Source organism: Phalangium opilio, unplaced genomic scaffold, assembly GCF_054372755.1.
Source record: "Phalangium opilio isolate 3A_F unplaced genomic scaffold, DU_Popi_V2 ptg000523l_1, whole genome shotgun sequence".
NCBI classification, from domain to species: Eukaryota; Metazoa; Arthropoda; class Arachnida; order Opiliones; family Phalangiidae; genus Phalangium; species Phalangium opilio.
This window is the reverse complement of record NW_028324241.1, coordinates 2,257,532-2,281,470: the sequence shown is the minus strand read 5'-3', so window position 1 is coordinate 2,281,470 and position 23,939 is coordinate 2,257,532. Positions and strand designations below refer to the sequence as shown.

The window sequence follows — 23,939 nt, the reverse complement described above, 5'->3', positions numbered from 1 at the left end:
TAGTTGAATTTAAATAGTCACTAAGTTACTTCTTCTAAAACTCGGGTCCGTCCGGGATTTGAACAGGGGACCACTCGTACCCAAAGCGAGTATCATACCCCTAGACCAACGGACCATGCGTATCAGAGCCATGCTCAACTCATAGGCCAAACCTGTATTTAGTTGCATTTAATGTCACTAAAATACTTCTTGAAAAACTCGGGTCCGTCCGGGATTTGAACCCGGGACCACTCGCACCCAAAGCGAGTATCATACCCCTAGACCAACGGACCATGCGTGTTAGAGACATGCTCAACTCATAGGCCTAACCTGTAGATAGTTGAATTTAAATAGTCACTAAGTTACTTCTTCAAAAACTCGGGTTCGTCCGGGATTTGAACCCGGGACCACTCGCACCCAAAGCGAGTATCATACCCCTAGACCAACAGACCATGCGTATGTGAGACATGCTCAACTCATAGGCCAAACCTGTATTTAGTTGCATTTTAATGTCACTAAAATACTTCTTGAAAAACTCGGGTCCGTCCGGGATTTGAACCCGGGACCACTCGCACCCAAAGCGAGTATCATACCCCTAGACCAACGGACCATGCGTGGTAGAGACATGCTCAACTCATAGGCCTAACCTGTAGATAGTTGTATTTAAATAGTCACTAAGTTACTTCTTCAAAAACTCGGGTCCGACCGGGATTTGAACCGGGGACCACTCGCACCCAAATCGAGTATCAAACCCCAAGACCAACGGATCATGCGTATCATAAACATGCTCCACTCATAGGCCAAACCTGTATTTAGTTGCATTTAAATGTCACTAAAATACTTTTTGAAAAACTCGGGTCCGTCCGGGATTTGAACCCGGGACCACTCGCACCCAAAGCGAGTATCATACCCCTAGACCAACGGACCATGCGTGTTAGAGACATGCTCAACTCATAGGCCTAACCTGTAGATAGTTGAATTTAAATAGTCACTAAGTTACTTCTTCAAAAACTCGGGTTCGTCCGGGACTTGAACCCGGGACCACTCGCACCCAAAGCGAGTATCATACCCCTAGACCAACAGACCATGCGTATCTGAGACATGCTCAACTCATAGGCCTAACCTGTAGATAGTTGAATTTAAATAGTCACTAAGTTACTTCTTCAAAAACTCGGGTCCGTCCGGGATTTGAACAGGGGACCACTCGTACCCAAAGCGAGTATCATACCCCTAGACCAACGGACCATGCGTATCAGAGCCATGCTCAACTCATAGGCCAAACCTGTATTTAGTTGCATTTTAATGTCACTAAAATACTTCTTGAAAAACTCGGGTCCGTCCGGGATTTGAACCCGGGACCACTCGCACCCAAAGCGAGTATCATACCCCTAGACCAACGGACCATGCGTGGTAGAGACATGCTCAACTCATAGGCCTAACCTGTAGATAGTTGTATTTAAATAGTCACTAAGTTACTTCTTCAAAAACTCGGGTCCGACCGGGATTTGAACCGGGGACCACTCGCACCCAAATCGAGTATCAAACCCCTAGACCAACGGATCATGCGTATCATAAACATGCTCCACTCATAGGCCAAACCTGTATTTAGTTGCATTTAAATGTCACTAAAATACTTCTTGAAAAACTCGGGTCCGTCCGGGATTTGAACCCGGGACCACTCGCACCCAAAGAGAGTATCATACCCCTAGACCAACGGACCATGCGTGTTAGAGACATGCTCAACTCATAGGCCTAGCCTGTAGATAGTTGAATTTAAATAGTCACTAAGTTACTTCTTCAAAAACTCGGGTTCGTCCGGGATTTGAACCCGGGACCACTTGCACCCAAAGCGAGTATCATACCCCTAGACTAACAGACCATGCGTATCTGAGACATGCTCAACTCATAGGCCTAACCTGTAGATAGTTGAATTTAAATAGTCACTAAGTTACTTCTTCAAAAACTCGGGTCCGTCCGGGATTTGAACAGGGGACCACTCGTACCCAAAGCGAGTATCATACCCCTAGACCAACGGACCATGCGTATCAGAGCCATGCTCAACTCATAGGCCAAACCTGTATTTAGTTGCATTTAATGTCACTAAAATACTTCTTGAAAAACTCGGGTCCGTCCGGGATTTGAACCCGGGACCACTCGCACCCAAAGCGAGTATCATACCCCTAGACCAACGGACCATGCGTGTTAGAGACATGCTCAACTCATAGGCCTAACCTGTAGATAGTTGAATTTAAATAGTCACTAAGTTACTTCTTCAAAAACTCGGGTTCGTCCGGGATTTGAACCCGGGACCACTCGCACCCAAAGCGAGTATCATACCCCTAGACCAACAGACCATGCGTATGTGAGACATGCTCAACTCATAGGCCTAACCTGTAGATAGTTGAATTTAAATAGTCACTAAGTTACTTCTTCAAAAACTCGGGTCCGTCCGGGATTTGAACAGGGGACCACTCGTACCCAAAGCGAGTATCATACCCCTAGACCAACGGACCATGCGTATCAGAGCCATGCTCAACTCATAGGCCAAACCTGTATTTAGTTGCATTTTAATGTCACTAAAATACTTCTTGAAAAACTCGGGTCCGTCCGGGATTTGAACCCGGGACCACTCGCACCCAAAGCGAGTATCATACCCCTAGACCAACGGACCATGCGTGGTAGAGACATGCTCAACTCATAGGCCTAACCTGTAGATAGTTGTATTTAAATAGTCACTAAGTTACTTCTTCAAAAACTCGGGTCCGACCGGGATTTGAACCGGGGACCACTCGCACCCAAATCGAGTATCAAACCCCAAGACCAACGGATCATGCGTATCATAAACATGCTCCACTCATAGGCCAAACCTGTATTTAGTTGCATTTAAATGTCACTAAAATACTTTTTGAAAAACTCGGGTCCGTCCGGGATTTGAACCCGGGACCACTCGCACCCAAAGCGAGTATCATACCCCTAGACCAACGGACCATGCGTGTTAGAGACATGCTCAACTCATAGGCCTAACCTGTAGATAGTTGAATTTAAATAGTCACTAAGTTACTTCTTCAAAAACTCGGGTTCGTCCGGGACTTGAACCCGGGACCACTCGCACCCAAAGCGAGTATCATACCCCTAGACCAACAGACCATGCGTATCTGAGACATGCTCAACTCATAGGCCTAACCTGTAGATAGTTGAATTTAAATAGTCACTAAGTTACTTCTTCAAAAACTCGGGTCCGTCCGGGATTTGAACAGGGGACCACTCGTACCCAAAGCGAGTATCATACCCCTAGACCAACGGACCATGCGTATCAGAGCCATGCTCAACTCATAGGCCAAACCTGTATTTAGTTGCATTTTAATGTCACTAAAATACTTCTTGAAAAACTCGGGTCCGTCCGGGATTTGAACCCGGGACCACTCGCACCCAAAGCGAGTATCATACCCCTAGACCAACGGACCATGCGTGTTAGAGACATGCTCAACTCATAGGCCTAACCTGTAGATAGTTGAATTTAAATAGTCACTAAGTTACTTCTTCAAAAACTCGGGTTCGTCCGGGATTTGAACCCGGGACCACTCGCACCCAAAGCGAGTATCATACCCCTAGACCAATAGACCATGCGTATCTGAGACATGCTCAACTCATAGGCCTAACCTGTAGATAGTTGAATTTAAATAGTCACTAAGTTACTTCTTCAAAAACTCGGGTCCGTCCGGGATTTGAACAGGGGACCACTCGTACCCAAAGCGAGTATCATACCCCTAGACCAACGGACCATGCGTATCAGAGCCATGCTCAACTCATAGGCCAAACCTGTATTTAGTTGCATTTTAATGTCACTAAAATACTTCTTGAAAAACTCGGGTCCGTCCGGGATTTGAACCCGGGACCACTCGCACCCAAAGCGAGTATCATACCCCTAGACCAACGGACCATGCGTGGTAGAGACATGCTCAACTCATAGGCCTAACCTGTAGATAGTTGTATTTAAATAGTCACTAAGTTACTTCTTCAAAAACTCGGGTCCGACCGGGATTTGAACCGGGGACCACTCGCACCCAAATCGAGTATCAAACCCCTAGACCAACGGATCATGCGTATCATAAACATGCTCCACTCATAGGCCAAACCTGTATTTAGTTGCATTTAAATGTCACTAAAATACTTCTTGAAAAACTCGGGTCCGTCCGGGATTTGAACCCGGGACCACTCGCACCCAAAGCGAGTATCATACCCCTAGACCAACGGACCATGCGTGTTAGAGACATGCTCAACTCATAGGCCTAACCTGTAGATAGTTGAATTTAAATAGTCACTAAGTTACTTCTTCAAAAACTCGGGTTCGACCGGGATTTGAACCCGGGACCACTCGCACCCAAAGCGAGTATCATACCCCTAGACCAACAGACCATGCGTACCTGAGACATGCTCAACTCATAGGCCTAACCTGTAGATAGTTGAATTTAAATAGTCACTAAGTTACTTCTTCAAAAACTCGGGTCCGTCCGGAATTTGAACAGGGGACCACTCGTACCCAAAGCGAGTATCATACCCCTAGACCAACGGACCATGCGTATCAGAGCCATGCTCAACTCATAGGCCAAACCTGTATTTAGTTGCATTTTAATCTCACTAAAATACTTCTTGAAAAACTCGGGTCCGTCCGGGATTTGAACCCGGGACCACTCGCACCCAAAGCGAGTATCATACCCCTAGACCAACGGACCATGCGTGTTAGAGACATGCTCAACTCATAGGCCTAACCTGTAGATAGTTGAATTTAAATAGTCACTAAGTTACTTCTTCAAAAACTCGGGCTCGTCCGGGATTTGAACCCGGGACCACTCGCACCCAAAGCAAGTATCATACCCCTAGACCAACAGACCATGCGTATCTGAGACATGCTCAACTCATAGGCCTAACCTGTAGATAGTTGAATTTAAATAGTCACTAAGTTACTTCTTCAAAAACTCGGGTCCGTCCGGGATTTGAACAGGGGACCACTCGTACCCAAAGCGAGTATCATACCCCTAGACCAACGGACCATGCGTATCAGAGCCATGCTCAACTCATAGGCCAAACCTGTATTTAGTTGCATTTTAATCTCACTAAAATACTTCTTGAAAAACTCGGGTCCGTCCGGGATTTGAACCCGGGACCACTCGCACCCAAAGCGAGTATCATACCCCTAGACCAACGGACCATGCGTGTTAGAGACATGCTCAACTCATAGGCCTAACCTGTAGATAGTTGAATTTAAATAGTCACTAAGTTACTTCTTCAAAAACTCGGGCTCGTCCGGGATTTGAACCCGGGACCACTCGCACCCAAAGCAAGTATCATACCCCTAGACCAACAGACCATGCGTATCTGAGACATGCTCAACTCATAGGCCTAACCTGTAGATAGTTGAATTTAAATAGTCACTAAGTTACTTCTTCAAAAACTCGGGTCCGTCCGGGATTTGAACAGGGGACCACTCGTACCCAAAGCGAGTATCATACCCCTAGAGCAACGGACCATGCGTATCAGAGCCATGCTCAACTCATAGGCCAAACCTGTATTTAGTTGCATTTTAATGTCACTAAAATACTTCTTGAAAAACTCGGGTCCGTCCGGGATTTGAACCCGGGACCACTCGCACCCAAAGCGAGTATCATACCCCTAGACCAACGGACCATGCGTGTTAGAGACATGCTCAACTCATAGGCCTAACCTGTAGATAGTTGAATTTAAATAGTCACTAAGTTACTTCTTCAAAAACTCGGGTTCGTCCGGGATTTGAACCCGGGACCACTCGCACCCAAAGCGAGTATCATACCCCTAGACCAATAGACCATGCGTATCTGAGACATGCTCAACTCATAGGCCTAACCTGTAGATAGTTGAATTTAAATAGTCACTAAGTTACTTCTTCAAAAACTCGGGTTCGTCCGGGATTTGAACAGGGGACCACTCGTACCCAAAGCGAGTATCATACCCCTAGACCAACGGACCATGCGTATCAGAGCCATGCTCAACTCATAGGCCAAACCTGTATTTAGTTGCATTTTAATGTCACTAAAATACTTCTTGAAAAACTCGGGTCCGTCCGGGATTTGAACCCGGGACCACTCGCACCCAAAGCGAGTATCATACCCCTAGACCAATGGACCATGCGTGGTAGAGACATGCTCAACTCATAGGCCTAACCTGTAGATAGTTGTATTTAAATAGTCACTAAGTTACTTCTTCAAAAACTCGGGTCCGACCGGGATTTGAACCGGGGACCACTCGCACCCAAATCGAGTATCAAACCCCTAGACCAACGGATCATGCGTATCATAAACATGCTCCACTCATAGGCCAAACCTGTATTTAGTTGCATTTAAATGTCACTAAAATACTTCTTGAAAAACTCGGGTCCGTCCGGGATTTGAACCCGGGACCACTCGCACCCAAAGCGAGTATCTTACCCCTAGACCAACGGACCATGCGTGTTAGAGACATGCTCAACTCATAGGCCTAACCTGTAGATAGTTGAATTTAAATAGTCACTAAGTTACTTCTTCAAAAACTCGGGTTCGTCCGGGATTTGAACCCGGGACCACTCGCACCCAAAGCGAGTATCATACCCCTAGACCAACAGACCATGCGTATCTGAGACATGCTCAACTCATAGGCCTAACCTGTAGATAGTTGAATTTAAATAGTCACTAAGTTACTTCTTCAAAAACTCGGGTCCGACCGGGATTTGAACCGGGGACCACTCGCACCCAAATCGAGTATCAAACCCCTAGACCAACGGATCATGCGTATCATAAACATGCTCCACTCATAGGCCAAACCTGTATTTAGTTGCATTTAAATGTCACTAAAATACTTCTTGAAAAACTCGGGTCCGTCCGGGATTTGAACCCGGGACCACTCGCACCCAAAGCGAGTATCATACCCCTAGACCAACGGACCATGCGTGTTAGAGACATGCTCAACTCATAGGCCTAACCTGTAGATAGTTGAATTTAAATAGTCACTAAGTTACTTCTTCAAAAACTCGGGTTCGTCCGGGATTTGAACCCGGGACCACTCGCACCCAAAGCGAGTATCATACCCCTAGACCAACAGACCATGCGTATCTGAGACATGCTCAACTCATAGGCCTAACCTGTAGATAGTTGAATTTAAATAGTCACTAAGTTACTTCTTCAAAAACTCGGGTCCGTCCGGGATTTGAAAAGGGGACCACTCGCACCCAAAGCGAGTATCATACCCCTAGACCAACGGACCATGCGTGGTAGAGACATGCTCAACTCATAGGCCTAACCTGTAGATAGTTGTATTTAAATAGTCACTAAGTTACTTCTTCAAAAACTCGGGTCCGACCGGGATTTGAACCGGGGACCACTCGCACCCAAATCGAGTATCAAACCCCTAGACCAACGGATCATGCGTATCATAAACATGCTCCACTCATAGGCCAAACCTGTATTTAGTTGCATTTAAATGTCACTAAAATACTTCTTGAAAAACTCGAGTCCGTCCGGGATTTGAACCCGGGACCACTCGCACCCAAAGCGAGTATCATACCCCTAAACCAACGGACCATGCGTGTTAGAGACATGCTCAACTCATAGGCCTAACCTGTAGATAGTTGAATTTAAATAGTCACTAAGTTACTTCTTCAAAAACTCGGGTTCGTCCGGGATTTGAACCCGGGACCACTCGCACCCAAAGCGAGTATCATACCCCTAGACCAACAGACCATGCGTATCTGAGACATGCTCAACTCATAGGCCTAACCTGTAGATAGTTGAATTTAAATAGTCACTAAGTTACTTCTTCAAAAACTCGGGTCCGTCCGGGATTTGAACAGGGGACCACTCGTACCCAAAGCGAGTATCATACCCCTAGACCAACGGACCATGCGTATCAGAGCCATGCTCAACTCATAGGCCAAACCTGTATTTAGTTGCATTTAAATGTCACTAAAATACTTCTTGAAAAACTCGGATCCGTCCGGGATTTGAACCCGGGACCACTCGCACCCAAAGCGAGTATCATACCCCTAGACCAACGGACCATGCGTGTTAGAGACATGCTCAACTCATAGGCCTAACCTGTAGATAGTTGAATTTAAATAGTCACTAAGTTACTTCTTCAAAAACTCGGGTTCGTCCGGGATTTGAACCCGGGACCACTCGCACCCAAAGCGAGTATCATACCCCTAGACCAACAGACCATGCGTATCTGAGACATGCTCAACTCATAGGCCTAACCTGTAGATAGTTGAATTTAAATAGTCACTAAGTTACTTCTTCAAAAACTCGGGTCCGTCCGGGATTTGAACAGGGGACCACTCGTACCCAAAGCGAGTATCATACCCCTAGACCAACGGACCATGCGTATCAGAGCCATGCTCAACTCATAGGCCAAACCTGTATTTAGTTGCATTTTAATGTCACTAAAATACTTCTTGAAAAACTCGGGTCCGTCCGGGATTTGAACCCGGGACCACTCGCACCCAAAGCGAGTATCATACCCCTAGACCAACGGACCATGCGTGGTAGAGACATGCTCAACTCATAGGCCTAACCTGTAGATAGTTGTATTTAAATAGTCACTAAGTTACTTCTTCAAAAACTCGGGTCCGACCGGGATTTGAACCGGGGACCACTCGCACCCAAATCGAGTATCAAACCCCTAGACCAACGGATCATGCGTATCATAAACATGCTCCACTCATAGGCCAAACCTGTATTTAGTTGCATTTAAATGTCACTAAAATACTTCTTGAAAAACTCGGGTCCGTCCGGGATTTGAACCCGGGACCACTCGCACCCAAAGCGAGTATCTTACCCCTAGACCAACGGACCATGCGTGTTAGAGACATGCTCAACTCATAGGCCTAACCTGTAGATAGTTGAATTTAAATAGTCACTAAGTTACTTCTTCAAAAACTCGGGTTCGTCCGGGATTTGAACCCGGGACCACTCGCACCCAAAGCGAGTATCATACCCCTAGACCAACAGACCATGCGTATCTGAGACATGCTCAACTCATAGGCCTAACCTGTAGATAGTTGAATTTAAATAGTCACTAAGTTACTTCTTCAAAAACTCGGGTCCGACCGGGATTTGAACCGGGGACCACTCGCACCCAAATCGAGTATCAAACCCCTAGACCAACGGATCATGCGTATCATAAACATGCTCCACTCATAGGCCAAACCTGTATTTAGTTGCATTTAAATGTCACTAAAATACTTCTTGAAAAACTCGGGTCCGTCCGGGATTTGAACCCGGGACCACTCGCACCCAAAGCGAGTATCATACCCCTAGACCAACGGACCATGCGTGTTAGAGACATGCTCAACTCATAGGCCTAACCTGTAGATAGTTGAATTTAAATAGTCACTAAGTTACTTCTTCAAAAACTCGGGTTCGTCCGGGATTTGAACCCGGGACCACTCGCACCCAAAGCGAGTATCATACCCCTAGACCAACAGACCATGCGTATCTGAGACATGCTCAACTCATAGGCCTAACCTGTAGATAGTTGAATTTAAATAGTCACTAAGTTACTTCTTCAAAACCTCGGGTCCGTCCGGGATTTGAAAAGGGGACCACTCGCACCCAAAGCGAGTATCATACCCCTAGACCAACGGACCATGCGTGGTAGAGACATGCTCAACTCATAGGCCTAACCTGTAGATAGTTGTATTTAAATAGTCACTAAGTTACTTCTTCAAAAACTCGGGTCCGACCGGGATTTGAACCGGGGACCACTCGCACCCAAATCGAGTATCAAACCCCTAGACCAACGGATCATGCGTATCATAAACATGCTCCACTCATAGGCCAAACCTGTATTTAGTTGCATTTAAATGTCACTAAAATACTTCTTGAAAAACTCGGGTCCGTCCGGGATTTGAACCCGGGACCACTCGCACCCAAAGCGAGTATCATACCCCTAGACCAACGGACCATGCGTGTTAGAGACATGCTCAACTCATAGGCCTAACCTGTAGATAGTTGAATTTAAATAGTCACTAAGTTACTTCTTCAAAAACTCGGGTTCGTCCGGGATTTGAACCCGGGACCACTCGCACCCAAAGCGAGTATCATACCCCTAGACCAACAGACCATGCGTATCTGAGACATGCTCAACTCATAGGCCTAACCTGTAGATAGTTGAATTTAAATAGTCACTAAGTTACTTCTTCAAAAACTCGGGTCCGTCCGGGATTTGAACAGGGGACCACTCGTACCCAAAGCGAGTATCATACCCCTAGACCAACGGACCATGCGTATCAGAGCCATGCTCAACTCATAGGCCAAACCTGTATTTAGTTGCATTTAAATGTCACTAAAATACTTCTTGAAAAACTCGGGTCCGTCCGGGATTTGAACCCGGGACCACTCGCACCCAAAGCGAGTATCATACCCCTAGACCAACGGACCATGCGTGTTAGAGACATGCTCAACTCATAGGCCTAACCTGTAGATAGTTGAATTTAAATAGTCACTAAGTTACTTCTTCAAAAACTCGGGTTCGTCCGGGATTTGAACCCGGGACCACTCGCACCCAAAGCGAGTATCATACCCCTAGACCAACAGACCATGCGTATCATAAACATGCTCAACTCATAGGCCTAACCTGTAGATAGTTGAATTTAAATAGTCACTAAGTTACTTCTTCAAAAACTCGGGTCCGTCCGGGATTTGAACAGGGGACCACTCGTACCCAAAGCGAGTATCATACCCCTAGACCAACGGACCATGTGTATCAGAGCCATGCTCAACTCATAGGCCAAACCTGTATTTAGTTGCATTTAAATGTCACTAAAATACTTCTTGAAAAACTCGGGTCCGTCCGGGATTTGAACCCGGGACCACTCGCACCCAAAGCGAGTATCATACCCCTAGACCAACGGACCATGCGTGTTAGAGACATGCTCAACTCATAGGCCTAACCTGTAGATAGTTGAATTTAAATAGTCACTAAGTTACTTCTTCAAAAACTCGGGTTCGTCCGGGATTTGAACCCGGGACCACTCGCACCCAAAGCGAGTATCATACCCCTAGACCAACAGACCATGCGTATCTGAGACATGCTCAACTCATAGGCCTAACCTGTAGATAGTTGAATTTAAATAGTCACTAAGTTTCTTCTTCAAAAACTCGGGTCCGTCCGGGATTTGAAAAGGGGACCACTCGCACCCAAAGCGAGTATCATACCCCTAGACCAACGGACCATGCGTGGTAGAGACATGCTCAACTCATAGGCCTAACCTGTAGATAGTTGTATTTAAATAGTCACTAAGTTACTTCTTCAAAAACTCGGGTCCGACCGGGATTTGAACCGGGGATCACTCGCACCCAAATCGAGTATCAAACCCCTAGACCAACGGATCATGCGTATCATAAACATGCTCCACTCATAGGCCAAACCTGTATTTAGTTGCATTTAAATGTCACTAAAATACTTCTTGAAAAACTCGGGTCCGTCCGGGATTTGAACCCGGGACCACTCGCACCCAAAGCGAGTATCATACCCCTAGACCAACGGACCATGCGTGTTAGAGACATGCTCAACTCATAGGCCTAACCTGTAGATAGTTGAATTTAAATAGTCACTAAGTTACTTCTTCAAAAACTCGGGTTCGTCCGGGATTTGAACCCGGGACCACTCGCACCCAAAGCGAGTATCATACCCCTAGACCAACAGACCATGCGTATCTGAGACATGCTCAACTCATAGGCCTAACCTGTAGATAGTTGAATTTAAATAGTCACTAAGTTACTTCTTCAAAAACTCGGGTCCGTCCGGGATTTGAACAGGGGACCACTCGTACCCAAAGCGAGTATCATACCCCTAGACCAACGGACCATGCGTATCAGAGCCATGCTCAACTCATAGGCCAAACCTGTATTTAGTTGCATTTAAATGTCATTAAAATACTTCTTGAAAAACTCGGGTCCGTCCGGGATTTGAACCCGGGACCACTCGCACCCAAAGCGAGTATCATACCGCTAGACCAACGGACCATGCGTGGTAGAGACATGCTCAACTCATAGGCCTAACCTGTAGATAGTTGTATTTAAATAGTCACTAAGTTACTTCTTCAAAAACTCGGGTCCGACCGGGATTTGAACCGGGGACCACTCGCACCCAAATAGAGTATCAAACCCCTAGACCAACGGATCATGCGTATCATAAACATGCTCCACTCATAGGCCAAACCTGTATTTAGTTGCATTTAAATGTCACTAAAATACTTCTTGAAAAACTCGGGTCCGTCCGGGATTTGAACCCGGGACCACTCGCACCCAAAGCGAGTATCATACCCCTAGACCAACGGACCATGCGTGTTAGAGACATGCTCAACTCATAGGCCTAACCTGTAGATAGTTGAATTTAAATAGTCACTAAGTTACTTCTTCAAAAACTCGGGTTCGTCCGGGATTTGAACCCGGGACCACTCGCACCCAAAGCGAGTATCATACCCCTAGACCAACAGACCATGCGTATCTGAGACATGCTCAACTCATAGGCGTAACCTGTAGATAGTTGAATTTAAATAGTCACTAAGTTACTTCTTCAAAAACTCGGGTCCGTCCGGGATTTGAACAAGGGACCACTCGTACCCAAAGCGAGTATCATACCCCTAGACCAACGGACCATGCGTATCAGAGCCATGCTCAACTCATAGGCCAAACCTGTATTTAGTTGCATTTAAATGTCACTAAAATACATCTTGAAAAACTGGGGTCCGTCCGGGATTTGAACCCGGGACCACTCGCACCCAAAGCGAGTATCATACCCCTAGACCAACGGACCATGCGTGGTAGAGACATGCTCAACTCATAGGCCTAACCTGTAGATAGTTGTATTTAAATAGTCACTAAGTTACTTCTTCAAAAACTCGGGTCCGACCGGGATTTGAACCGGGGACCACTCGCACCCAAATCGAGTATCAAACCCCTAGACCAACGGATCATGCGTATCATAAACATGCTCCACTCATAGGCCAAACCTGTATTTAGTTGCATTTAAATGTCACTAAAATACTTCTTGAAAAACTCGAGTCCGTCCGGGATTTGAACCCGGGACCACTCGCACCCAAAGCGAGTATCATACCCCTAGACCAACGGACCATGCGTGTTAGAGACATGCTCAACTCATAGGCCTAACCTGTAGATAGTTGAATTTAAATAGTCACTAAGTTACTTCTTCAAAAACTCGGGTTCGTCCGGGATTTGAACCCGGGACCACTCGCACCCAAAGCGAGTATCATACCCCTAGACCAACAGACCATGCGTATCTGAGACATGCTCAACTCATAGGCCTAACCTGTAGATAGTTGAATTTAAATAGTCACTAAGTTACTTCTTCAAAAACTCGGGTCCGTCCGGGATTTGAACAGGGGACCACTCGTACCCAAAGCGAGTATCATACCCCTAGACCAACGGACCATGCGTATCAGAGCCATGCTCAACTCATAGGCCAAACCTGTATTTAGTTGCATTTAAATGTCACTAAAATACTTCTTGAAAAACTCGGATCCGTCCGGGATTTGAACCCGGGACCACTCGCACCCAAAGCGAGTATCATACCCCTAGACCAACGGACCATGCGTGTTAGAGACATGCTCAACTCATAGGCCTAACCTGTAGATAGTTGAATTTAAATAGTCACTAAGTTACTTCTTCAAAAACTCGGGTCCGTCCGGGATTTGAAAAGGGGACCACTCGCACCCAAAGCGAGTATCATACCCCTAGACCAACGGACCATGCGTGGTAGAGACATGCTCAACTCATAGGCCTAACCTGTAGATAGTTGTATTTAAATAGTCACTAAGTTACTTCTTCAAAAACTCGGGTCCGACCGGGATTTGAACCGGGGACCACTCGCACCCAAATCGAGTATCAAACCCCTAGACCAACGGATCATGCGTATCATAAACATGCTCCACTCATAGGCCAAACCTGTATTTAGTTGCATTTAAATGTCACTAAAATACTTCTTGAAAAACTCGAGTCCGTCCGGGATTTGAACCCGGGACCACTCGCACCCAAAGCGAGTATCATACCCCTAGACCAACGGACCATGCGTGTTAGAGACATGCTCAACTCATAGGCCTAACCTGTAGATAGTTGAATTTAAATAGTCACTAAGTTACTTCTTCAAAAACTCGGGTTCGTCCGGGATTTGAACCCGGGACCACTCGCACCCAAAGCGAGTATCATACCCCTAGACCAACAGACCATGCGTATCTGAGACATGCTCAACTCATAGGCCTAACCTGTAGATAGTTGAATTTAAATAGTCACTAAGTTACTTCTTCAAAAACTCGGGTCCGTCCGGGATTTGAACAGGGGACCACTCGTACCCAAAGCGAGTATCATACCCCTAGACCAACGGACCATGCGTATCAGAGCCATGCTCAACTCATAGGCCAAACCTGTATTTAGTTGCATTTAAATGTCACTAAAATACTTCTTGAAAAACTCGGATCCGTCCGGGATTTGAACCCGGGACCACTCGCACCCAAAGCGAGTATCATACCCCTAGACCAACGGACCATGCGTGTTAGAGACATGCTCAACTCATAGGCCTAACCTGTAGATAGTTGAATTTAAATAGTCACTAAGTTACTTCTTCAAAAACTCGGGTTCGTCCGGGATTTGAACCCGGGACCACTCGCACCCAAAGCGAGTATCATACCCCTAGACCAACAGACCATGCGTATCTGAGACATGCTCAACTCATAGGCCTAACCTGTAGATAGTTGAATTTAAATAGTCACTAAGTTACTTCTTCAAAAACTCGGGTCCGTCCGGGATTTGAACAGGGGACCACTCGTACCCAAAGCGAGTATCATACCCCTAGACCAACGGACCATGCGTATCAGAGCCATGCTCAACTCATAGGCCAAACCTGTATTTAGTTGCATTTTAATGTCACTAAAATACTTCTTGAAAAACTCGGGTCCGTCCGGGATTTGAACCCGGGACCACTCGCACCCAAAGCGAGTATCATACCCCTAGACCAACGGACCATGCGTGTTAGAGACATGCTCAACTCATAGGCCTAACCTGTAGATAGTTGAATTTAAATAGTCACTAAGTTACTTCTTCAAAAACTCGGGTTCGTCCGGGATTTGAACCCGGGACCACTCGCACCCAAAGCGAGTATCATACCCCTAGACCAACAGACCATGCGTATCTGAGACATGCTCAACTCATAGGCCTAACCTGTAGATAGTTGAATTTAAATAGTCACTAAGTTACTTCTTCAAAACCTCGGGTCCGTCCGGGATTTGAAAAGGGGACCACTCGCACCCAAAGCGAGTATCATACCCCTAGACCAACGGACCATGCGTGGTAGAGACATGCTCAACTCATAGGCCTAACCTGTAGATAGTTGTATTTAAATAGTCACTAAGTTACTTCTTCAAAAACTCGGGTCCGACCGGGATTTGAACCGGGGACCACTCGCACCCAAATCGAGTATCAAACCCCTAGACCAACGGATCATGCGTATCATAAACATGCTCAACTCATAGGCCTAACCTGTAGATAGTTGAATTTAAATAGTCACTAAGTTACTTCTTCAAAAACTCGGGTTCGTCCGGGATTTGAACCCGGGACCACTCGCACCCAAAGCGAGTATCATACCCCTAGACCAACAGACCATGCGTATCTGAGACATGCTCAACTCATAGGCCTAACCTGTAGATAGTTGAATTTAAATAGTCACTAAGTTACTTCTTCAAAAACTCGGGTCCGACCGGGATTTGAACCGGGGACCACTCGCACCCAAATCGAGTATCAAACCCCTAGACCAACGGATCATGCGTATCATAAACATGCTCCACTCATAGGCCAAACCTGTATTTAGTTGCATTTAAATGTCACTAAAATACTTCTTGAAAAACTCGGGTCCGTCCGGGATTTGAACCCGGGACCACTCGCACCCAAAGCGAGTATCATACCCCTAGACCAACGGACCATGCGTGTTAGAGACATGCTCAACTCATAGGCCTAACCTGTAGATAGTTGAATTTAAATAGTCACTAAGTTACTTCTTCAAAAACTCGGGTTCGTCCGGGATTTGAACCCGGGACCACTCGCACCCAAAGCGAGTATCATACCCCTAGACCAACAGACCATGCGTATCTGAGACATGCTCAACTCATAGGCCTAACCTGTAGATAGTTGAATTTAAATAGTCACTAAGTTACTTCTTCAAAAACTCGGGTCCGTCCGGGATTTGAACAGGGGACCACTCGTACCCAAAGCGAGTATCATACCCCTAGACCAACGGACCATGCGTATCAGAGCCATGCTCAACTCATAGGCCAAACCTGTAGATAGTTGTATTTAAATAGTCACTAAGTTACTTCTTCAAAAACTCGGGTCCGACCGGGATTTGAACCGGGGACCACTCGCACCCAAATAGAGTATCAAACCCCTAGACCAACGGATCATGCGTATCATAAACATGCTCCACTCATAGGCCAAACCTGTATTTAGTTGCATTTAAATGTCACTAAAATACTTCTTGAAAAACTCGGGTCCGTCCGGGATTTGAACCCGGGACCACTCGCACCCAAAGCGAGTATCATACCCCTAGACCAACGGACCATGCGTGTTAGAGACATGCTCAACTCATAGGCCTAACCTGTAGATAGTTGAATTTAAATAGTCACTAAGTTACTTCTTCAAAAACTCGGGTTCGTCCGGGATTTGAACCCGGGACCACTCGCACCCAAAGCGAGTATCATACCCCTAGACCAACAGACCATGCGTATCTGAGACATGCTCAACTCATAGGCGTAACCTGTAGATAGTTGAATTTAAATAGTCACTAAGTTACTTCTTCAAAAACTCGGGTCCGTCCGGGATTTGAACAAGGGACCACTCGTACCCAAAGCGAGTATCATACCCCTAGACCAACGGACCATGCGTATCAGAGCCATGCTCAACTCATAGGCCAAACCTGTATTTAGTTGCATTTAAATGTCACTAAAATACATCTTGAAAAACTGGGGTCCGTCCGGGATTTGAACCCGGGACCACTCGCACCCAAAGCGAGTATCATACCCCTAGACCAACGGACCATGCGTGGTAGAGACATGCTCAACTCATAGGCCTAACCTGTAGATAGTTGTATTTAAATAGTCACTAAGTTACTTCTTCAAAAACTCGGGTCCGACCGGGATTTGAACCGGGGACCACTCGCACCCAAATCGAGTATCAAACCCCTAGACCAACGGATCATGCGTATCATAAACATGCTCCACTCATAGGCCAAACCTGTATTTAGTTGCATTTAAATGTCACTAAAATACTTCTTGAAAAACTCGAGTCCGTCCGGGATTTGAACCCGGGACCACTCGCACCCAAAGCGAGTATCATACCCCTAGACCAACGGACCATGCGTGTTAGAGACATGCTCAACTCATAGGCCTAACCTGTAGATAGTTGAATTTAAATAGTCACTAAGTTACTTCTTCAAAAACTCGGGTTCGTCCGGGATTTGAACCCGGGACCACTCGCACCCAAAGCGAGTATCATACCCCTAGACCAACAGACCATGCGTATCTGAGACATGCTCAACTCATAGGCCTAACCTGTAGATAGTTGAATTTAAATAGTCACTAAGTTACTTCTTCAAAAACTCGGGTCCGTCCGGGATTTGAACAGGGGACCACTCGTACCCAAAGCGAGTATCATACCCCTAGACCAACGGACCATGCGTATCAGAGCCATGCTCAACTCATAGGCCAAACCTGTATTTAGTTGCATTTAAATGTCACTAAAATACTTCTTGAAAAACTCGGATCCGTCCGGGATTTGAACCCGGGACCACTCGCACCCAAAGCGAGTATCATACCCCTAGACCAACGGACCATGCGTGGTAGAGACATGCTCAACTCATAGGCCTAACCTGTAGATAGTTGTATTTAAATAGTCACTAAGTTACTTCTTCAAAAACTCGGGTCCGACCGGGATTTGAACCGGGGACCACTCGCACCCAAATCGAGTATCAAACCCCTAGACCAACGGATCATGCGTATCATAAACATGCTCCACTCATAGGCCAAACCTGTATTTAGTTGCATTTAAATGTCACTAAAATACTTCTTGAAAAACTCGAGTCCGTCCGGGATTTGAACCCGGGACCACTCGCACCCAAAGCGAGTATCATACCCCTAGACCAACGGACCATGCGTGTTAGAGACATGCTCAACTCATAGGCCTAACCTGTAGATAGTTGAATTTAAATAGTCACTAAGTTACTTCTTCAAAAACTCGGGTCCGTCCGGGATTTGAAAAGGGGACCACTCGCACCCAAAGCGAGTATCATACCCCTAGACCAACGGACCATGCGTGGTAGAGACATGCTCAACTCATAGGCCTAACCTGTAGATAGTTGTATTTAAATAGTCACTAAGTTACTTCTTCAAAAACTCGGGTCCGACCGGGATTTGAACCGGGGACCACTCGCACCCAAATCGAGTATCAAACCCCTAGACCAACGGATCATGCGTATCATAAACATGCTCCACTCATAGGCCAAACCTGTATTTAGTTGCATTTAAATGTCACTAAAATACTTCTTGAAAAACTCGAGTCCGTCCGGGATTTGAACCCGGGACCACTCGCACCCAAAGCGAGTATCATACCCCTAGACCAACGGACCATGCGTGTTAGAGACATGCTCAACTCATAGGCCTAACCTGTAGATAGTTGAATTTAAATAGTCACTAAGTTACTTCTTCAAAAACTCGGGTTCGTCCGGGATTTGAACCCGGGACCACTCGCACCCAAAGCGAGTATCATACCCCTAGACCAACAGACCATGCGTATCTGAGACATGCTCAACTCATAGGCGTAACCTGTAGATAGTTGAATTTAAATAGTCACCAAGTTACTTCTTCAAAAACTCGGGTCCGTCCGGGATTTGAACAAGGGACCACTCGTACCCAAAGCGAGTATCATACCCCTAGACCAACGGACCATGCGTATCAGAGCCATGCTCAACTCATAGGCCAAACCTGTATTTAGTTGCATTTAAATGTCACTAAAATACATCTTGAAAAACTGGGGTCCGTCCGGGATTTGAACCCGGGACCACTCGCACCCAAAGCGAGTATCATACCCCTAGACCAACGGACCATGCGTGGTAGAGACATGCTCAACTCATAGGCCTAACCTGTAGATAGTTGTATTTAAATAGTCACTAAGTTACTTCTTCAAAAACTCGGGTCCGACCGGGATTTGAACCGGGGACCACTCGCACCCAAATCGAGTATCAAACCCCTAGACCAACGGATCATGCGTATCATAAACATGCTCCACTCATAGGCCAAACCTGTATTTAGTTGCATTTAAATGTCACTAAAATACTTCTTGAAAAACTCGAGTCCGTCCGGGATTTGAACCCGGGACCACTCGCACCCAAAGCGAGTATCATACCCCTAGACCAACGGACCATGCGTGTTAGAGACATGCTCAACTCATAGGCCTAACCTGTAGATAGTTGAATTTAAATAGTCACTAAGTTACTTCTTCAAAAACTCGGGTTCGTCCGGGATTTGAACCCGGGACCACTCGCACCCAAAGCGAGTATCATACCCCTAGACCAACAGACCATGCGTATCTGAGACATGCTCAACTCATAGGCCTAACCTGTAGATAGTTGAATTTAAATAGTCACTAAGTTACTTCTTCAAAAACTCGGGTCCGTCCGGGATTTGAACAGGGGACCACTCGTACCCAAAGCGAGTATCATACCCCTAGACCAACGGACCATGCGTATCAGAGCCATGCTCAACTCATAGGCCAAACCTGTATTTAGTTGCATTTAAATGTCACTAAAATACTTCTTGAAAAACTCGGATCCGTCCGGGATTTGAACCCGGGACCACTCGCACCCAAAGCGAGTATCATACCCCTAGACCAACGGACCATGCGTGGTAGAGACATGCTCAACTCATAGGCCTAACCTGTAGATAGTTGTATTTAAATAGTCACTAAGTTACTTCTTCAAAAACTCGGGTCCGACCGGGATTTGAACCGGGGACCACTCGCACCCAAATCGAGTATCAAACCCCTAGACCAACGGATCATGCGTATCATAAACATGCTCCACTCATAGGCCAAACCTGTATTTAGTTGCATTTAAATGTCACTAAAATACTTCTTGAAAAACTCGAGTCCGTCCGGGATTTGAACCCGGGACCACTCGCACCCAAAGCGAGTATCATACCCCTAGACCAACGGACCATGCGTGTTAGAGACATGCTCAACTCATAGGCCTAACCTGTAGATAGTTGAATTTAAATAGTCACTAAGTTACTTCTTCAAAAACTCGGGTTCGTCCGGGATTTGAACCCGGGACCACTCGCACCCAAAGCGAGTATCATACCCCTAGACCAACAGACCATGCGTATCTGAGACATGCTCAACTCATAGGCCTAACCTGTAGATAGTTGAATTTAAATAGTCACTAAGTTACTTCTTCAAAAACTCGGGTCCGTCCGGGATTTGAACAGGGGACCACTCGTACCCAAAGCGAGTATCATACCCCTAGACCAACGGACCATGCGTATCAGAGCCATGCTCAACTCATAGGCCAAACCTGTATTTAGTTGCATTTAAATGTCACTAAAATACTTCTTGAAAAACTCGGATCCGTCCGGGATTTGAACCCGGGACCACTCGCACCCAAAGCGAGTATCATACCCCTAGACCAACGGACCATGCGTGTTAGAGACATGCTCAACTCATAGGCCTAACCTGTAGATAGTTGAATTTAAATAGTCACTAAGTTACTTCTTCAAAAACTCGGGTTCGTCCGGGATTTGAACCCGGGACCACTCGCACCCAAAGCGAGTATCATACCCCTAGACCAACAGACCATGCGTATCTGAGACATGCTCAACTCATAGGCCTAACCTGTAGATAGTTGAATTTAAATAGTCACTAAGTTACTTCTTCAAAAACTCGGGTCCGTCCGGGATTTGAACAGGGGACCACTCGTACCCAAAGCGAGTATCATACCCCTAGACCAACGGACCATGCGTATCAGAGCCATGCTCAACTCATAGGCCAAACCTGTATTTAGTTGCATTTTAATGTCACTAAAATACTTCTTGAAAAACTCGGGTCCGTCCGGGATTTGAACCCGGGACCACTCGCACCCAAAGCGAGTATCATACCCCTAGACCAACGGACCATGCGTGTTAGAGACATGCTCAACTCATAGGCCTAACCTGTAGATAGTTGAATTTAAATAGTCACTAAGTTACTTCTTCAAAAACTCGGGTTCGTCCGGGATTTGAACCCGGGACCACTCGCACCCAAAGCGAGTATCATACCCCTAGACCAACAGACCATGCGTATCTGAGACATGCTCAACTCATAGGCCTAACCTGTAGATAGTTGAATTTAAATAGTCACTAAGTTACTTCTTCAAAACCTCGGGTCCGTCCGGGATTTGAAAAGGGGACCACTCGCACCCAAAGCGAGTATCATACCCCTAGACCAACGGACCATGCGTGGTAGAGACATGCTCAACTCATAGGCCTAACCTGTAGATAGTTGTATTTAAATAGTCACTAAGTTACTTCTTCAAAAACTCGGGTCCGACCGGGATTTGAACCGGGGACCACTCGCACCCAAATCGAGTATCAAACCCCTAGACCAACGGATCATGCGTATCATAAACATGCTCAACTCATAGGCCTAACCTGTAGATAGTTGAATTTAAATAGTCACTAAGTTACTTCTTCAAAAACTCGGGTTCGTCCGGGATTTGAACCCGGGACCACTCGCACCCAAAGCGAGTATCATACCCCTAGACCAACAGACCATGCGTATCTGAGACATGCTCAACTCATAGGCCTAACCTGTAGATAGTTGAATTTAAATAGTCACTAAGTTACTTCTTCAAAAACTCGGGTCCGACCGGGATTTGAACCGGGGACCACTCGCACCCAAATCGAGTATCAAACCCCTAGACCAACGGATCATGCGTATCATAAACATGCTCCACTCATAGGCCAAACCTGTATTTAGTTGCATTTAAATGTCACTAAAATACTTCTTGAAAAACTCGGGTCCGTCCGGGATTTGAACCCGGGACCACTCGCACCCAAAGCGAGTATCATACCCCTAGACCAACGGACCATGCGTGTTAGAGACATGCTCAACTCATAGGCCTAACCTGTAGATAGTTGAATTTAAATAGTCACTAAGTTACTTCTTCAAAAACTCGGGTTCGTCCGGGATTTGAACCCGGGACCACTCGCACCCAAAGCGAGTATCATACCCCTAGACCAACAGACCATGCGTATCTGAGACATGCTCAACTCATAGGCCTAACCTGTAGATAGTTGAATTTAAATAGTCACTAAGTTACTTCTTCAAAACCTCGGGTCCGTCCGGGATTTGAAAAGGGGACCACTCGCACCCAAAGCGAGTATCATACCCCTAGACCAACGGACCATGCGTGGTAGAGACATGCTCAACTCATAGGCCTAACCTGTAGATAGTTGTATTTAAATAGTCACTAAGTTACTTCTTCAAAAACTCGGGTCCGACCGGGATTTGAACCGGGGACCACTCGCACCCAAATCGAGTATCAAACCCCTAGACCAACGGATCATGCGTATCATAAACATGCTCCACTCATAGGCCAAACCTGTATTTAGTTGCATTTAAATGTCACTAAAATACTTCTTGAAAAACTCGGGTCCGTCCGGGATTTGAACCCGGGACCACTCGCACCCAAAGCGAGTATCATACCCCTAGACCAACGGACCATGCGTGTTAGAGACATGCTCAACTCATAGGCCTAACCTGTAGATAGTTGAATTTAAATAGTCACTAAGTTACTTCTTCAAAAACTCGGGTTCGTCCGGGATTTGAACCCGGGACCACTCGCACCCAAAGCGAGTATCATACCCCTAGACCAACAGACCATGCGTATCTGAGACATGCTCAACTCATAGGCCTAACCTGTAGATAGTTGAATTTAAATAGTCACTAAGTTACTTCTTCAAAAACTCGGGTCCGTCCGGGATTTGAACAGGGGACCACTCGTACCCAAAGCGAGTATCATACCCCTAGACCAACGGACCATGCGTATCAGAGCCATGCTCAACTCATAGGCCAAACCTGTATTTAGTTGCATTTAAATGTCACTAAAATACTTCTTGAAAAACTCGGATCCGTCCGGGATTTGAACCCGGGACCACTCGCACCCAAAGCGAGTATCATACCCCTAGACCAACGGACCATGCGTGTTAGAGACATGCTCAACTCATAGGCCTAACCTGTAGATAGTTGAATTTAAATAGTCACTAAGTTACTTCTTCAAAAACTCGGGTCCGTCCGGGATTTGAACAGGGGACCACTCGTACCCAAAGCGAGTATCATACCCCTAGACCAACGGACCATGCGTATCAGAGCCATGCTCAACTCATAGGCCAAACCTGTATTTAGTTGCATTTAAATGTCATTAAAATACTTCTTGAAAAACTCGGGTCCGTCCGGGATTTGAAAAGGGGACCACTCGCACCCAAAGCGAGTATCATACCCCTAGACCAACGGACCATGCGTGGTAGAGACATGCTCAACTCATAGGCCTAACCTGTAGATAGTTGTATTTAAATAGTCACTAAGTTACTTCTTCAAAAACTCGGGTCCGACCGGGATTTGAACCGGGGACCACTCGCACCCAAATCGAGTATCAAACCCCTAGACCAACGGATCATGCGTATCATAAACATGCTCCACTCATAGGCCAAACCTGTATTTAGTTGCATTTAAATGTCACTAAAATACTTCTTGAAAAACTCGGGTCCGTCCGGGATTTGAACCCGGGACCACTCGCACCCAAAGCGAGTATCATACCCCTAGACCAACGGACCATGCGTGTTAGAGACATGCTCAACTCAT

The 23,939-nt window shown here is 46.2% G+C and overlaps 48 non-coding genes across 48 annotated transcripts; all 48 read right to left on the bottom strand.

Annotated features, from left to right (window-relative positions):
• Positions 1-200: 200 nt before the first annotated feature.
• TRNAP-UGG (transfer RNA proline (anticodon UGG)) lies at positions 201-272 on the bottom strand. The gene has a single exon. It is a non-coding gene; the product is annotated as a tRNA-Pro (tRNA).
• Positions 273-517: 245 nt separating this feature from the next.
• On the bottom strand, positions 518-589 carry TRNAP-UGG (transfer RNA proline (anticodon UGG)). Its single transcript has one exon. It is a non-coding gene; the product is annotated as a tRNA-Pro (tRNA).
• A 245-nt stretch (positions 590-834) lies between these two features.
• On the bottom strand, positions 835-906 carry TRNAP-UGG (transfer RNA proline (anticodon UGG)). Its single transcript has one exon. It is a non-coding gene; the product is annotated as a tRNA-Pro (tRNA).
• A 404-nt stretch (positions 907-1,310) lies between these two features.
• TRNAP-UGG (transfer RNA proline (anticodon UGG)) lies at positions 1,311-1,382 on the bottom strand. Its single transcript has one exon. It is a non-coding gene; the product is annotated as a tRNA-Pro (tRNA).
• Positions 1,383-2,102: 720 nt separating this feature from the next.
• On the bottom strand, positions 2,103-2,174 carry TRNAP-UGG (transfer RNA proline (anticodon UGG)). The gene has a single exon. It is a non-coding gene; the product is annotated as a tRNA-Pro (tRNA).
• A 404-nt stretch (positions 2,175-2,578) lies between these two features.
• Positions 2,579-2,650, bottom strand: TRNAP-UGG (transfer RNA proline (anticodon UGG)). The gene has a single exon. It is a non-coding gene; the product is annotated as a tRNA-Pro (tRNA).
• Positions 2,651-2,895: 245 nt separating this feature from the next.
• Positions 2,896-2,967, bottom strand: TRNAP-UGG (transfer RNA proline (anticodon UGG)). Its single transcript has one exon. It is a non-coding gene; the product is annotated as a tRNA-Pro (tRNA).
• Positions 2,968-3,371: 404 nt separating this feature from the next.
• Positions 3,372-3,443, bottom strand: TRNAP-UGG (transfer RNA proline (anticodon UGG)). The gene has a single exon. It is a non-coding gene; the product is annotated as a tRNA-Pro (tRNA).
• A 404-nt stretch (positions 3,444-3,847) lies between these two features.
• Positions 3,848-3,919, bottom strand: TRNAP-UGG (transfer RNA proline (anticodon UGG)). The gene has a single exon. It is a non-coding gene; the product is annotated as a tRNA-Pro (tRNA).
• Positions 3,920-4,164: 245 nt separating this feature from the next.
• Positions 4,165-4,236, bottom strand: TRNAP-UGG (transfer RNA proline (anticodon UGG)). The gene has a single exon. It is a non-coding gene; the product is annotated as a tRNA-Pro (tRNA).
• A 404-nt stretch (positions 4,237-4,640) lies between these two features.
• Positions 4,641-4,712, bottom strand: TRNAP-UGG (transfer RNA proline (anticodon UGG)). Its single transcript has one exon. It is a non-coding gene; the product is annotated as a tRNA-Pro (tRNA).
• A 404-nt stretch (positions 4,713-5,116) lies between these two features.
• On the bottom strand, positions 5,117-5,188 carry TRNAP-UGG (transfer RNA proline (anticodon UGG)). Its single transcript has one exon. It is a non-coding gene; the product is annotated as a tRNA-Pro (tRNA).
• A 404-nt stretch (positions 5,189-5,592) lies between these two features.
• Positions 5,593-5,664, bottom strand: TRNAP-UGG (transfer RNA proline (anticodon UGG)). Its single transcript has one exon. It is a non-coding gene; the product is annotated as a tRNA-Pro (tRNA).
• Positions 5,665-6,385: 721 nt separating this feature from the next.
• On the bottom strand, positions 6,386-6,457 carry TRNAP-UGG (transfer RNA proline (anticodon UGG)). Its single transcript has one exon. It is a non-coding gene; the product is annotated as a tRNA-Pro (tRNA).
• Positions 6,458-6,861: 404 nt separating this feature from the next.
• On the bottom strand, positions 6,862-6,933 carry TRNAP-UGG (transfer RNA proline (anticodon UGG)). Its single transcript has one exon. It is a non-coding gene; the product is annotated as a tRNA-Pro (tRNA).
• A 1,039-nt stretch (positions 6,934-7,972) lies between these two features.
• TRNAP-UGG (transfer RNA proline (anticodon UGG)) lies at positions 7,973-8,044 on the bottom strand. Its single transcript has one exon. It is a non-coding gene; the product is annotated as a tRNA-Pro (tRNA).
• A 404-nt stretch (positions 8,045-8,448) lies between these two features.
• TRNAP-UGG (transfer RNA proline (anticodon UGG)) lies at positions 8,449-8,520 on the bottom strand. The gene has a single exon. It is a non-coding gene; the product is annotated as a tRNA-Pro (tRNA).
• A 245-nt stretch (positions 8,521-8,765) lies between these two features.
• On the bottom strand, positions 8,766-8,837 carry TRNAP-UGG (transfer RNA proline (anticodon UGG)). Its single transcript has one exon. It is a non-coding gene; the product is annotated as a tRNA-Pro (tRNA).
• Positions 8,838-9,241: 404 nt separating this feature from the next.
• On the bottom strand, positions 9,242-9,313 carry TRNAP-UGG (transfer RNA proline (anticodon UGG)). The gene has a single exon. It is a non-coding gene; the product is annotated as a tRNA-Pro (tRNA).
• A 563-nt stretch (positions 9,314-9,876) lies between these two features.
• On the bottom strand, positions 9,877-9,948 carry TRNAP-UGG (transfer RNA proline (anticodon UGG)). The gene has a single exon. It is a non-coding gene; the product is annotated as a tRNA-Pro (tRNA).
• Positions 9,949-10,352: 404 nt separating this feature from the next.
• On the bottom strand, positions 10,353-10,424 carry TRNAP-UGG (transfer RNA proline (anticodon UGG)). Its single transcript has one exon. It is a non-coding gene; the product is annotated as a tRNA-Pro (tRNA).
• Positions 10,425-10,828: 404 nt separating this feature from the next.
• TRNAP-UGG (transfer RNA proline (anticodon UGG)) lies at positions 10,829-10,900 on the bottom strand. Its single transcript has one exon. It is a non-coding gene; the product is annotated as a tRNA-Pro (tRNA).
• Positions 10,901-11,463: 563 nt separating this feature from the next.
• On the bottom strand, positions 11,464-11,535 carry TRNAP-UGG (transfer RNA proline (anticodon UGG)). Its single transcript has one exon. It is a non-coding gene; the product is annotated as a tRNA-Pro (tRNA).
• A 404-nt stretch (positions 11,536-11,939) lies between these two features.
• TRNAP-UGG (transfer RNA proline (anticodon UGG)) lies at positions 11,940-12,011 on the bottom strand. Its single transcript has one exon. It is a non-coding gene; the product is annotated as a tRNA-Pro (tRNA).
• Positions 12,012-12,256: 245 nt separating this feature from the next.
• TRNAP-UGG (transfer RNA proline (anticodon UGG)) lies at positions 12,257-12,328 on the bottom strand. The gene has a single exon. It is a non-coding gene; the product is annotated as a tRNA-Pro (tRNA).
• Positions 12,329-12,732: 404 nt separating this feature from the next.
• TRNAP-UGG (transfer RNA proline (anticodon UGG)) lies at positions 12,733-12,804 on the bottom strand. The gene has a single exon. It is a non-coding gene; the product is annotated as a tRNA-Pro (tRNA).
• Positions 12,805-13,049: 245 nt separating this feature from the next.
• Positions 13,050-13,121, bottom strand: TRNAP-UGG (transfer RNA proline (anticodon UGG)). The gene has a single exon. It is a non-coding gene; the product is annotated as a tRNA-Pro (tRNA).
• A 404-nt stretch (positions 13,122-13,525) lies between these two features.
• Positions 13,526-13,597, bottom strand: TRNAP-UGG (transfer RNA proline (anticodon UGG)). The gene has a single exon. It is a non-coding gene; the product is annotated as a tRNA-Pro (tRNA).
• Positions 13,598-14,001: 404 nt separating this feature from the next.
• TRNAP-UGG (transfer RNA proline (anticodon UGG)) lies at positions 14,002-14,073 on the bottom strand. The gene has a single exon. It is a non-coding gene; the product is annotated as a tRNA-Pro (tRNA).
• A 404-nt stretch (positions 14,074-14,477) lies between these two features.
• TRNAP-UGG (transfer RNA proline (anticodon UGG)) lies at positions 14,478-14,549 on the bottom strand. The gene has a single exon. It is a non-coding gene; the product is annotated as a tRNA-Pro (tRNA).
• A 404-nt stretch (positions 14,550-14,953) lies between these two features.
• TRNAP-UGG (transfer RNA proline (anticodon UGG)) lies at positions 14,954-15,025 on the bottom strand. The gene has a single exon. It is a non-coding gene; the product is annotated as a tRNA-Pro (tRNA).
• An 881-nt stretch (positions 15,026-15,906) lies between these two features.
• Positions 15,907-15,978, bottom strand: TRNAP-UGG (transfer RNA proline (anticodon UGG)). Its single transcript has one exon. It is a non-coding gene; the product is annotated as a tRNA-Pro (tRNA).
• Positions 15,979-16,541: 563 nt separating this feature from the next.
• TRNAP-UGG (transfer RNA proline (anticodon UGG)) lies at positions 16,542-16,613 on the bottom strand. Its single transcript has one exon. It is a non-coding gene; the product is annotated as a tRNA-Pro (tRNA).
• Positions 16,614-17,017: 404 nt separating this feature from the next.
• On the bottom strand, positions 17,018-17,089 carry TRNAP-UGG (transfer RNA proline (anticodon UGG)). The gene has a single exon. It is a non-coding gene; the product is annotated as a tRNA-Pro (tRNA).
• A 245-nt stretch (positions 17,090-17,334) lies between these two features.
• TRNAP-UGG (transfer RNA proline (anticodon UGG)) lies at positions 17,335-17,406 on the bottom strand. The gene has a single exon. It is a non-coding gene; the product is annotated as a tRNA-Pro (tRNA).
• A 404-nt stretch (positions 17,407-17,810) lies between these two features.
• Positions 17,811-17,882, bottom strand: TRNAP-UGG (transfer RNA proline (anticodon UGG)). Its single transcript has one exon. It is a non-coding gene; the product is annotated as a tRNA-Pro (tRNA).
• A 245-nt stretch (positions 17,883-18,127) lies between these two features.
• On the bottom strand, positions 18,128-18,199 carry TRNAP-UGG (transfer RNA proline (anticodon UGG)). Its single transcript has one exon. It is a non-coding gene; the product is annotated as a tRNA-Pro (tRNA).
• Positions 18,200-18,603: 404 nt separating this feature from the next.
• On the bottom strand, positions 18,604-18,675 carry TRNAP-UGG (transfer RNA proline (anticodon UGG)). Its single transcript has one exon. It is a non-coding gene; the product is annotated as a tRNA-Pro (tRNA).
• Positions 18,676-19,079: 404 nt separating this feature from the next.
• Positions 19,080-19,151, bottom strand: TRNAP-UGG (transfer RNA proline (anticodon UGG)). The gene has a single exon. It is a non-coding gene; the product is annotated as a tRNA-Pro (tRNA).
• Positions 19,152-19,396: 245 nt separating this feature from the next.
• Positions 19,397-19,468, bottom strand: TRNAP-UGG (transfer RNA proline (anticodon UGG)). The gene has a single exon. It is a non-coding gene; the product is annotated as a tRNA-Pro (tRNA).
• A 404-nt stretch (positions 19,469-19,872) lies between these two features.
• Positions 19,873-19,944, bottom strand: TRNAP-UGG (transfer RNA proline (anticodon UGG)). The gene has a single exon. It is a non-coding gene; the product is annotated as a tRNA-Pro (tRNA).
• Positions 19,945-20,189: 245 nt separating this feature from the next.
• On the bottom strand, positions 20,190-20,261 carry TRNAP-UGG (transfer RNA proline (anticodon UGG)). The gene has a single exon. It is a non-coding gene; the product is annotated as a tRNA-Pro (tRNA).
• Positions 20,262-20,665: 404 nt separating this feature from the next.
• Positions 20,666-20,737, bottom strand: TRNAP-UGG (transfer RNA proline (anticodon UGG)). Its single transcript has one exon. It is a non-coding gene; the product is annotated as a tRNA-Pro (tRNA).
• Positions 20,738-21,141: 404 nt separating this feature from the next.
• TRNAP-UGG (transfer RNA proline (anticodon UGG)) lies at positions 21,142-21,213 on the bottom strand. The gene has a single exon. It is a non-coding gene; the product is annotated as a tRNA-Pro (tRNA).
• An 881-nt stretch (positions 21,214-22,094) lies between these two features.
• On the bottom strand, positions 22,095-22,166 carry TRNAP-UGG (transfer RNA proline (anticodon UGG)). Its single transcript has one exon. It is a non-coding gene; the product is annotated as a tRNA-Pro (tRNA).
• Positions 22,167-22,729: 563 nt separating this feature from the next.
• Positions 22,730-22,801, bottom strand: TRNAP-UGG (transfer RNA proline (anticodon UGG)). Its single transcript has one exon. It is a non-coding gene; the product is annotated as a tRNA-Pro (tRNA).
• Positions 22,802-23,205: 404 nt separating this feature from the next.
• On the bottom strand, positions 23,206-23,277 carry TRNAP-UGG (transfer RNA proline (anticodon UGG)). The gene has a single exon. It is a non-coding gene; the product is annotated as a tRNA-Pro (tRNA).
• Positions 23,278-23,839: 562 nt separating this feature from the next.
• TRNAP-UGG (transfer RNA proline (anticodon UGG)) lies at positions 23,840-23,911 on the bottom strand. Its single transcript has one exon. It is a non-coding gene; the product is annotated as a tRNA-Pro (tRNA).
• Between the last annotated feature and the right edge of the window lie 28 nt (positions 23,912-23,939).